Below are 10,385 nucleotides of genomic sequence, written 5' to 3'. Positions count from 1 at the left end.
GACGATGAGAGGAGGGAGCAGAATCCTCCTTCAGCCTAAGTGTGCAAAGCAAACGGGATTTACTTAAGATCTTTATTATTGTTACTATTTTAATACTAACAATACTAACCACCCTTCATTGACCATGCATGGGCCAGAAATAGCACTGCATATACACGTTTAGTTGCATAAACATCAGCTGGTTTTTCTTTTCATTTTAGTGATAAATAGATTGAGGCTTGGATAAATTAATTTGCCCCAGCAGCCATTGCTGTCCTGCTTCACAGAGCCCCACCAGGGCAGCCCAGCAAACACAGTGGTCCGAGAAAATGTCAGCAGGAACTTGGTCTGTTGCCTAAGTGCCAGGAGCAGCAAACACACAGTTAGGAAGGAGCTGCCCCGGGCTCCGCCCTCCTGGTTTTAGGTTCATGGGAAGAGGAGACGGAGGCACGGCCGACCCAGGATTGTTCTCCCCTCGCTTGTGACTCGGTGCCATCAGCCCTGTCATTAGCTGTTGGTCTGTGACATGTGAGTCACTCACTGCCCGGAGAGCTGGCTGAGCTTTTAAGTGCAAACTTCTCCAGGAGCTGGGTGAAGTGCTGACTTATTTCCTTATAAAGCTGTGTCTGTTGAGCACATGTGTGATCTTTATAAAATACATCATCTGTGGACTACAGTGAAATCAAAACCTGCCTTTCTAACGAAGAGTCAGAATTCAGAAATCCATTAGTAAAGGTCATCCCCCAGTGAAATCGAGAGATTGCATTAAGGGAAAATATCTTTTATAGTCCTAACTCCCATAATTGTAGAACATTCCTTACAGCCTTTTTTTTAAAACATATAAACTTGTTTTCCTAATTGAAATCACAGCGTAATCCCAATTTTGCTGTCTGCTTACACTGTATATTAAATATTTCTATAGTACTTCATAGTATTTATACATATAATTTTGGATCCATAATATTCCATGAAACTACTGCTCCACAATTAATCATTTTCTTCTTATGGTTTATTTAGATCATTTCCAACTGCGCAGGGTTTTGAATGAGATTGGGAGGGATGATTGATGCAGAAATCATCTGTGCTACTTAAGACTGTAACCTCAGCACGCATTATATAGAAGGAACCGCCTGGGCAGGAACCCCGCAGGTCCGGCTGGAGCCGTGGCTCCGGCCCTCTGCAGCCTGCGTGCCTTCCCGGCCCTCCAAGCTCCCGCTAATCACAGGAGCCTGTTTCTCATTCTTAACAGGTTGTTGTGATTGTCTTTTGAGGATTAAGGGATATAATGCCGTTTAAAGTTTCTTAGCACAGTTGTCATTAGGAAGCTCAGCGACGGTAAATATTAATGCCATGACATCGTTCGGAGAGCTGGAGCGTCCACCATCTTTCCGGATCTTGGTACCTGTTACCAAGTTGCCTTCTAAAACGTGCATGTACTTTTACTTCAAATGAATGCAAGTGTCTTTTACACACTGTGGCTATTTGTGCATTTCTCTAAGTTGCTATAAATGCTACATGTTCCTGAACTAGCTCCATTTCCTTTTTTGTGACTTGGCGGCTCACGTAGCCTCCGAATGGAATTCAGTTCAATGAACAGTGTCTCATTTGCGCCGGTCCGACACTAAGTGTAGGGGTGAATGGGATCTGGTTCTTGCCTCTCTGGAACTTTCCTTCTAATGGGGGAGAAAATGCACAGGAATCCATATAACAGGATGATACAGGCCATCACAGACGTACGGACAAGGGAAGAGAAGAGAGTGCGGTTCCTTTGCGAAGTCATCTCTGGATGCCTCAGCAGCTTTTTAGATTAATTTGTGAGTAGTTGACCAGCGTACATTTCACACTAATGGGCACTGCTACTTGTGCCATAGATGCAGATGAAGGCGAGGAGTCACAGATTCTTTTGTTTCATCTACGCTCCTTCTCTTCTGAAAGCACGATACATTTTTGAATATGTGAAGCGACGCCTCACCCTTTGGGACCCAAGAAAATGGCTCTGTCAGAGCCAGAGGGGAGGAGAGGTCGCATGTATTAAGCAAGGAGAAAAGCCGCCTCCGCAGTTTGGGAAGGATCCATATGGCCTTCGCGAGAAAATAAGATGTCAGCTGAAAGGAAGGTCCCTGCAAATCCAGTGCAAACCCCCGTTATTCAAACTCTGGCTGCCTTGCTGGGTCGGAAGACTCCATTGAACTTGGAGAGGAAAGACTGTGGTGCGTTATCTGCAGCCTTGACAACAAATCTATTGACTTTCAAAGAGGCAGCGCGGGCCCAGACCGCAAGGAGGAGGAGAACGGGCAGCGATTCCCTGTGTTCAGTTCTGGGAGGAAAGACCTATTGTCCTCCTGGCTTCACTCCAGTTGCTGGTTGTTGACTCTGGAAGAAGCCTGTTCCACGGGGCTTACTGATCATTTATGAAATATTATTTTAAATTTTAATATAATTTCATTTTCAAATTGAGATATAACTGACCTATAACATATATTAGTTTCAGGTGTATAAACATAATCAAGATTCAGTATATGTATCTATTGTGGAATGATCATCACAGTAAGTCCAGTTAACCTCCATCATCACCCAGTTACAAATTTTTAAAATTAAAAACATATTTTGCATCACCCCCATGGAAAAGGCAATACAGTATACAGATGATGTGCTGTGGAATTGGGCACCTGAAGCAGGTATACTTGTGTGAACCAGTGTCACTCCAATAAATTCAAAAAAGGAACAAAAACATATTTTAAAGGATCTTCTAGAGTAGCTCTGAAGTCTGATCTCTTTGAAGCCGTTCAAGCCGAGAGCCTCGACTTAGGGTTTCCTTGGATTTGAGGACCTGGGTTTCATCTCCAGGCCACGTTTAGAATTCCTCCGGGGACACGTGCATCTCCAGATGACCCTGAACCCATGCACATTTAATTCAATACTCGCCAGGCCTAATTTCCTCGTGTATTAAGTGCTGACATTTGGAGAATGTAGTTAAAGGCCTGTCATATATTTTAAATGTCAGGGTGACTTACGTTGGGATTTTAAGGAAGCCAATGAGACATCCGGGTTTTCTTACCACAGCTGGAATGAGAGAGAAAGGAGGGGAGAGAGAGAGAGAGAGAGAGAGAGAGAGAGAGAGAGAGAGAGAGATGAAGATAGAGATGAAAATATTCACTTTAGGACAGTCTCAGTTGGAGCCCAATCCAGAGGCCACAGTCCCAGCAGACAGACAGGTGCCAGTAGGAGAGGGAAGGAGAGGGAACATGGCCCTTCGTGCTCCCAAACTCACCTCCTATCTGAGGGGAAGGAGGGAAGGACGGCAAGGCCGTGGGTGTTATACTCCAAGGCAGGGTTTCTCACCTGTGGCCCCGTGACCTCTGGGGCTTGATGGCCACCTTTACTGTGGACCTTGGCTTGCGTATTGTCGGATGTTTAGCAGCGCCCCTGGCCTCTGCTCATTAGCTGCTGTGACACCGCCCAAACCCCGAGCTGTGACAATCACCCAAATGGTGCCCCAGTAAAGAACCACTTCTCCTGTATAAGGAACCTCCAAGTGGAAGGAAAGACCTGGAAGGGGGACTTGAAACTGCCCAGGAGCCAGCAGGCAGCCCTTTTACCCACGCCCCTCCTGGGCCCAGCGGGCAGCGGCCACTGCCGTCCTTGACCCTGTCCCAGCTCCATTGATACCCCCCTCCTTCCCACTTTCTCCAGCCTCCCTTCTTGTCATTACGGTCACCTGCAGATGATAACAAGGGCAGCAGCGACCTGGCTTTGCGTTCCTCCAGTGCTTCCATGCATCCCTCCCTCCTCAGGTGTCTGGCGCAGCCCTCGACATAGCGTGGCCTCATGGGTGAGTGGCAGAACTGATTTCAGAGAGTGCGTTTCTCAGATATTAGAAGAAAAATGGATGTGAGCATTTTTCCGCATAAAACTTTAGCTGTCAATGTAATTTCCCCAAATCATTGCATGCAGTCGTCTGACCTGCCAAATGCATAGATCTTACCCCGCACAAAAAGCTGACTTAAAGTCGTAGGAACAATAGCACGTGGTCATCATTTGGTGGTACTGGCTCCAAGCCCAGTCCTAGCACAGAGCATCATTAAATAGTGATAATAGTCACATATAGTGCCTTCTTCACATTTTGATTCCTCTCCAAAAGTGATTTTAATTCATCATTCTTATGCTTACATCCTGGATTCAAGCTATCATCTTCCAGTTATATGATACACGCAGCTAATTAGAACGACGTTAGGGGTAAAAGTAACCTATTTTGCCAAGCAGGTTCACTTGAAATTGTTTCAATAATTCTGGAAGTTATTTTGGGGATTAGAGCCAAGGTGTAATTAATCTGAGGACCCTTTCACATCACTCGCAGAAGGAGGTTCCGAGAGGATCACATTATAGAATCAATCTATCTATTCCAAGGCAGAGAAATATGCATCCCTGCAGTTATTTCATGCTTTTTAATAGACGAGGTGTGAGAACCTGGACGTCATCCAAGCCACCTTCAGGGCCCGTGGCTGTACCAACGTATCATGGCTGAAACGTTATAATACGAGCCTCGGCGCTGGGTGGTTCTCACTCCCAGGCGCTCTGCCTTATGCAGAGGCAGAGTCCACCTGCCCCTCACCTCCTTCTTCAGGCTGCTGGGGCCACAAGCACATTCCATCCAATTGCCCTTAGCTGTCATTGCAGAGCCTTCAGAAGTCTTCTATCACAAGTGTCCCAAATTCTCCTTTCAGACCTCCACCATCTTTGTTTCCCTCTAGTAGAGGCTGGGTTGTGTCCCCCCCAAATCCACATGTTGAAGACCTGACTGCTAGTTTCTCAGAATCTGACTATATTGGAGAAAGAGCCTTTGAGGAGGTGATGAAGAACACCCGAGGCTACAGAGAGGGCAGCCATCTGCAGCCCAAGGAGAGAGGCCTCACAAGCAAACAAGCCTCTTGACACCTTGACCTTGAACTTCTGGGCTCCAGAACTGACAGTAAATGAATTTCTGTGGTTCAAGCCACCCACGTCTGTGGTATCTTGTTACGGAGGCCTGAACAGACTGGTACCCTTTCTCCTCCCTCGCCCCTCCACGGAGTGTGTAACTTGTCAGTCTCCTAACTTGAACTTCCTGTCTATGAATGGAGACAACAGTGGAAGAGCCAATGGGGGACTGGAGGAGACAGTGAACAGCGTCTGGAACGGTATTGAATGAGTGTGACTTCTTGTTACATTATTCTCATTATCATTGCCCTCATTATATTGTCTTTGTTAAGTAAGACAATGTTAGGACCAATCTACTGCCCAGGGACCTCAGCGTTTCTGTACGGCTGACTTTGGTTCCTTCTTAAATCCTTCTTCAGACCTTTCTACTTACAGCTCACATTGCCGTCTCTTTGCGTTTCCTCCTTGAACTTGAAGTCTGTTGCCTGTGGCATTCTTCTGCTTGACTGGCCTCTTCTGTTTTAAAGGAATGATTCAAACATACTTAAACTACTTTGTTTTCAAGATGGTAGAGTTGATCCAAATAGGCAAACATGCAAACGGTTCTCGTGATTGTTCTTTGAACCCATGGGTTTACTTTCTATTGGCTAACAGTTTTCTAATAGCAATTGGACAGCTTTGTAATATGTGCTCATGGGATCCGCGTGGGGCTTCGGTAATCATGAGTGAGTTGCATGCACTACGGTTGTTGATATGATACTGTCGCCATCCCAAAATATGCAAAGGAGGGCACCACTGATCTAGCAGCTGGGGTATCGTGCCTCCATGCCAGCCTCCCCTCCCCCTCCCCTCCTGCACTTGGTGTTGCTTTGGTACCTTTCTTGTCAGCACCCCATACTAGGTTATTGTCACGTGAAGAGGGTCAAACAGGATCAAAAGCATGCTGGGCTGTGATTGCCTGGACACTATTTCCTCCACATAAGCATTTAAGGGTAGAACTGTTTTGTCTTTACAAAGAAGACCTGATCTTTATCCAACACTGGGGAGGGCTGGGACTGGCCCTGTCTTCGCGTTCCGTCTTGGAAATGAGCGAGACTGGGTTGGTTTAACTTAAAATTTTCTGGTAATAACTTTCAGGCATTACAACTCAATTTGATTTTCAGAAGTCATCATGAAGGAACTATTTTAAAAGCCTTACTCCTCCAAGTTTAAGAATGTTCTGGAGAATTAATTTGGCAACAGCCAGCCACCCACTCCAACCCCAACTTCTGGAAAAGATATGCCTCCAGGACATTTGCCTGAATGAAGTGCCAAATCCAAATCAAGTCCAATTTCTAGTGTGGGACAATGAACTCTATTTTATGACCTTCTTCTGTGCCCGGGGCTGCTGGTTGGGGTATGTCAGGGGAGAGGTTCACGTAGCTGTGAGGTTTCTCCTTGGTGAAGCCCAAGCCACATTTCATAGGTTCTGGGGCTAATAATAGTGTGTCTAGTTGCCTTGAAAATATTCAAACCCCACTCTGTTACAATACTTAATAGCAAGGAGAATGTGCTGCTTCTCCTTCTAGTTCCTGTGACTCAGCGGATCCATTCTAGTGTGATAGGCAAACTGTCAACATTAATGAATTCCAGCTGAGATTTTGTCCCTTAAGGGAAAAGCCTCATGCGGTTGTAAATTAGCACTAATGCCACAGTGTATTTTGAACATGCAATATTTTTCACTGTTGATTTGGGCCTAGGGGATGTCTTTAGAGGAAACCACTCTGAAAATTGTGTTTTCTGGTTTGGTTGTTTCACTCCTTAATCACAGTTTTAATTTGGGGAAGAAGGACAGCAAAGTAGATCATTAGAATTTTCTAGAACCAAAAATAAAAAAAAAAAAGGCAAGAAAGAAAAAGAAAAGAAGTGTTATAATCATTTCAGTGGCAGAGCTGTGGTTTTCTGTCTTTTGTGCAGTTCTGGCTTCAGGGTATCATTGCTGAGCCTCGGTCTAGCTGAAGGGAAGAGATGCTACAGCTTAGAGATGGCAGAGACTCGCTTTGTTTGCAATGAGCCCTGAGAAAGGCAGCACCCAGCCCCGCACATCTTGTCCTGAGAATCGTGAATCATTCTTCTGCAACAATGTTTAGATCAAAGGTGCCTTAACTGGGGGATTTTTGACCTTTAAAGAACCACACACAGAATCGTAAGTGCCTTTGGCATCCCTTCTGAGGAGAGAGCCCAGGACTAGCCTTTATTTTTCTTTATTCGCAGAAGGTCTGAGCTCTAACACGGTCCCTGCTCTAGTGGCTCCTGGGGATCAAATCCCAGTCTGTTCCTTCCTGCAGAGTTCGGAGTGTATGTGGTTTCTCATCTCTAATATGAAGATGGTCACGATAACAGCCTGTAACGTTTGTTTGCAGGGTTAACGCAATTTTGTATTAAAGTACTTTGCATAGTCCTGGCACATAATACACAGTCAATAAATGTTCGCTATTGAATTACAACCAAAACAAAGATAATGATAATCGATTTAAATTCAGTTCAAAGTTCAGTAATGCATTGGTGACTGTGTCTTGGTAGAAACGAGGCTAGCGAGCCACGTAAGTAGAGATGACAACGAGGTCATAGGCAGATGCACCTCCCTGAGGGAAGGGGACACTCTCTTGTCCTTGCTCTGCCCAGGACACACACTGTGAGGCCTTGGATAACTGACTCCCTCCCCTCCCCTAGGCCCCTGTCTTGTCACCTAGCCCAGGGTGTGACAGTAAACACTCCCTTGATGTAATGAGACGGTGGTGGGGAAGCTGCTTTGGAATGGCTGAAATGCTCTGTCAACGTACAGGTGGAATTAATGGGTCACTTACAGCAAAAGGACTGGTGTTAAATGTGGTATTTCTCTGAGATTTCTGTATTTGTATTTGATTGAACTGAGCCCAACAGTCCCGTTTTCAAAAAGTATTGATGGAGATGTATCAGGGAATAAAGTCCACCAAATACCTACCCTTTCGGAACTAAAACTTGAAGGGGAGGGGGAGACCATCAAAGATAATAATAAAAGAGGAAATTCTGCAGTCTGCTAAAGGGTGGTGATAGCTTTGGGCAGAAATGGCGATGAGGGCGCCCGGGAGTCCGCACTGTGGTGGAGGCGCTGTGGGCAGAGCTGGCCTCGGGGAGGAGGTGGCCCAGCAAAGGCTTGAGGGGGTGGGGGGGTGAGCCCGTGGGAGAGCATGCGGACGGAGGGAGGAGCGTGTGTAAGGACCCAGAGGTCGGGGTGCAGGGATGGTCCGAGGACGGCAAGGGGGCTGCAGGTGAATGAATGAGCAAGGGAGAGAGAGAAGGAGGAGGTGGCGTCGGGAAGGAGCAGTGAGCACGGACCGTGGGGAAAGGTCGGCTTTCGTGGGAGCGCATGGGGGCCCTGGGGGGTTCTGAGCCGGGGAGAGAGCTAACTGGAGACGTTTAGCTGGACCCCTTGGGCCGATGGAGCAGCGTGTGTGTGTGTGGGAAGGGGCAAAGTTAGTGACAGAGAGAGCTGTGGGACACCATCCGGGGACGGATGGTGGCGGCTTGGACCAGGGAGGTGGCAGAAGAGACTGCAAGTATCCGATTCTTAGTCTGTTCTGACGCTGCAGCCGATGGCCTTTCTGATGTAGTGAATCTAAGGAATGAGAAAACAGGGGGCGTCCCCGGGGCCCCGAGTGCCGGGTCCAAGCCGCTGTGCAGATGGGCGGCGATTCGCTCTTTTATTTAAAAATTAATATATATATATATATTTTTAACAGCATGCATATTTTTCTTTTCACATAATCTTATTTTTCTTTCTTTTTCTTTAAATTTCTTTTATTTTTTGGTTTTTCAATTACAGTTGTCCCATTTTTCCCCCATTGCTCCCCCCTCCCAGCCCACCCCCTCTCCCACAATCATGTCCATGTCCATGAGTCTATTTTAAGGCTAGCATATTTGTGTACATACCTCCTGTGGTTCTGATTTAGCTCTTTCTGAAATATTAACCGCTGGGGAAGAGACTCAATGGGAAGAGGAGGAAAATAGGGACCTATCTGAATTTGATATGTTAAAAATGCTGGATTCCACTCTATGGATATAACTGGGCGGACCAGGAAATTACGGGAATAATTTACCAGGGTTCCAATCAATGGAATTTGTTTCTAACGTCTTAAGGGGTTGAGGCTCCCCAATGCGCCTGTGTCGGGGTCAGAGGCTGGTGGAGGCAGAAGAGCAGACACCCCATGATGTGTTTGTGGAAGCACCGTTGTCCGTCAGCGTCCGTCAGGCTGCGGCTAAGCACGATGGCAGTGAAACACACTAGAAAAACAGGGTCACCTGCAGACTTTGCTTTCTGTGTGTGTTTTTATTTTTATTTTTATTTTTCCTTTCTAAGCTCTGCCTCCTAGTATTCAGATCTTACCAGGGCGGGCAAAACCAGGTATAGAGTTGCATCGTGACTTTTTTTTTTTTTGAGTTAATAAAGCTATTGTAATAATCATAACCTGCATGTCTTTTTCCATACGAACAGCTGTAAACTTAACTTCTGCCCACCCCTTTATATTCAGATCCTCACTTCACATGGAAATATTTATTTTTAGGCTTATAAATCTATTTAATTTAATTTTATAGACTGTGAATGCCCTTCCTCGTTATCTTTTTTTTTTTCCATATACAATGATCCCTCACTTATCATGGGTATTATGTTCTAGACCCCCCGTGATAGGTGAAAATCCGCAAAGTAGGAATCTTACATTTATTTTAGTATTTACTGTACAGGACCGCAAAATCCCGTGACATAGCAAAAACTCCACGATAAATAAATATAATATTAAAAGAAATCCTGTGATAAGTGAGGCTGCGATAAGTGAACCGCGATATAGAGAGGGACTCCTGTAATGATATTACCATTTGGGGTTAAATCAATATTTAGGGTTTATATTATTATAACTGTAAATATTGTCTACAACGGAGCCACCTAGCATACCATAAACACTTTTCTAAGATAGCCTTGTGTTTTCCCTACGATTAATAAACACATACTTTTTTGTTTACTTGGTTTCCGCTGCATGGGTAACTAATTCATCCCCCAAATTCTGCAGCAGGACTAAGTACTCCCTCTAATACATTCAGATACCCCAGCATCTTCAGATGTTTCTTTATTCATTTATCATTGGAAACCTCTCTCTGAGTACCTTCTTTTTGCACCAATCCAGGCTGGTTTCTGCTGTTCAGTGGTTACCCTGGAATCTTTCCGAGTCGCTCTGGAAATTCCTTTGGTTTCTCACCCATGGTTGAGCTTCTGTTTCTTGTATATATCATAGTTCTTTTTCTTGGTTTGCTGCCTTTTTAATTCATCTTCCAGTAGCTTTTTGAATAGAGTCCATGACAGTCCAAATTTTGGACTTTGCAACATCTGAAAATGTCTTTGTTTACTTGCCTGACACTCTGGACCTAGGATTCCAGGTCAGGCTTGTGTGTTTTTCTATAAATGGGAACACAGAGGT

This window comes from Furipterus horrens, unplaced genomic scaffold (assembly GCF_987537825.1).
Source record: "Furipterus horrens unplaced genomic scaffold, mFurHor1.1.pri manual_scaffold_1, whole genome shotgun sequence".
Classification (NCBI taxonomy): domain Eukaryota; kingdom Metazoa; phylum Chordata; class Mammalia; order Chiroptera; family Furipteridae; genus Furipterus; species Furipterus horrens.
This window is presented reverse-complemented; position numbering follows the sequence as displayed.